At 43.0% G+C, this 2,115-nt stretch overlaps 1 long non-coding RNA gene across 1 annotated transcript in view; it reads right to left on the bottom strand.

Moving 5' to 3' along the window:
- The window catches only part of LOC106814415, a 23,062-nt gene extending 21,476 nt beyond the window's left edge, over nt 1-1,586 (bottom strand). Inside the window, exon 1 of the long non-coding RNA XR_001394604.1 lies at nt 1,415-1,586. This is a non-coding gene — a long non-coding RNA (uncharacterized LOC106814415). The remainder of the gene's footprint in view (nt 1-1,414) is intronic.
- Nucleotides 1,587-2,115: the final 529 nt, after the last annotated feature.

Here is a 2,115-nt window from a genome sequence, read left to right as displayed (position 1 = left end):
ATGAGTTTTGAATGAAGAAAGCGGGCGGGAAGAGGAGGCCATTCAAGACGAGCCAAAATATAACATCAGCACTATCATCATAGTTTCTGGAAACCCATCTCGCAGCTTTATGCTGAATGGTGTCCAATCTAGAGCAGTTCTGAAGTCTATAGGGGCACCAGCTAGGCTGGCGAAGCATATTCTAATATGGGCAGAACCATAGTTTTAAAAGCCAGGGACCGAGTTTTGGAGTCAGCAAAGCTAAGATTACGCCGTAACATGCCGAAAGATCGGGACGCTTTCTTACAAATATGTACGGACTATATAATATATAATATATATAATATAATATAACCTTAATTAATTACGTCATGTTATTTAAATGTTATTATTGTTAATATAATTCTGTCAGATATTGTGCCACGTTTCCACTACGTATAGGAACGTACGTGTCCGTAAAATATACATTCGTGGAGATCAGCTAGAGACCATGACGATTGCATCAGATCCAGTGTACGTCCTATCAACATTGATAGTAAAACTGATTGAAATACTGGAATATTAATCACAAATGTCTTCTACCATCGAGGTTTCTTTAATAATACACATATGAATTGATACAATATTGCTAAACAAATGTTAGAAAAATTTACAAAAACAGTCTGGTATCCACGCCATTTGTTTTAAACAAAAGGACAGTGCTCTTGATTTGAATTATTTTTGAAACGAAATGCATGAAGTGCTTCTAAGTTCTAGGTATATAGATGCCTAAACTAGAAGAAGGCTATTATAATAGATAAGGATCAAGACTAAACGGTGAATGCCTTCCTGACAGTATTACCTACATGTTGATTGGTAAGTTATTACAGATTAGATCTGCTGATTTTTGACATACTGGAAATGTACGTACTGTAGCGTAGGCCTACTGACTGTAGTCTCAGTCTGTAGTGTAGCCTACAGTACATCACATGATTAATACTCGCAGCTAGGGCCTGCATACCTCCCAACTCCCTTGTTTGATACAAATGTAGTTAATTTTTGTAATTAAATTTTAAGTAGTGTTAGCGTTAGGATTAGGGTTACTAGTCCTATAATATAGGGTCACAATGCACCATAAAAGTTTTATTAAAACAGGAGTTTCAGGCACGTGATTTGTATCATCCAATGGGATTTGGGAGGTATGCAGGCCCTAGCTGCGAGTTACATAATTGCATTGATTCATTGTTTGGCTCTAGAGCCATACGTAGGCTTAGCTCTAGTAGTAGTATACACATATACACATATACACATATACACGTATAATATATACATACACACATATAATACACACATATACACGTATAATATACACATACACACATATGCACATATACACGTATAGTATACACATACACACATATACACATATACACATATAATTCGCACGTACACTTACCTAGCGTCCACGCCGCCACCGCCGCTACCAAGCAGACGATGTTAAGACGGTACCACACACCTCTCATGACTAACTTCTCACACACCTGTGTCGCTGCAGGGGCACGGAGGTAGGGAGGGATAGAGAGAGCGAGAGCGCGTGAGTTAGTGACGGAGGGAGAGAGAGAGTCCGAGAGACACAGGCACAGAGAGAGAGAGAGAGGCACACACACAGACGGAGAGAGACAGAGAGACAGAGAGAGACAGACAGAAAGGGAGAGAGAAGCACACAGAGACGGAGAGAGACAGCGAGACAGACGCGCTGCTACTACGACTACTGCTACTGCTACTGCTGATGCTGCTACTGCTACTACTAGCGCATTCCTACCAACATCTGCGCATGTGACGTGACGTCACTGGTCGCCTGGTGATAGATACCACGTCGTGGGGCGCTCTAACGGGGAGGGGTTAAGATCCGTGTGCGAGGCGAGGCGACGCGAGACATCTACCTCTCTCGCTCTCTCTCTCTCTTTCTCTCTCTCTCTCTCTCGCTCTCTATCGCTCTCTCTCTCGCTCTCTATCGCTCTCTCTCTTTTTCTCTCTCTCTTTCTCTGGTCCCTAGAGACGTCCCAGGCCTCCCCCTTCACACACGCGGCGTAGTGGCAGTGTACCTGCGTCTCGTAGGGACGGTCCATGCCTCCCCTTCACACACGAGGTAGTGGC

The sequence above is a fragment of the Priapulus caudatus genome, unplaced genomic scaffold (assembly GCF_000485595.1).
Source record: "Priapulus caudatus unplaced genomic scaffold, Priapulus_caudatus-5.0.1 Scaffold922, whole genome shotgun sequence".
Classification (NCBI taxonomy): domain Eukaryota; kingdom Metazoa; phylum Priapulida; class Priapulimorpha; order Priapulimorphida; family Priapulidae; genus Priapulus; species Priapulus caudatus.
Note: the sequence above shows the minus strand (reverse complement) of the source record. Positions and strands in the feature narration are given on the sequence as shown.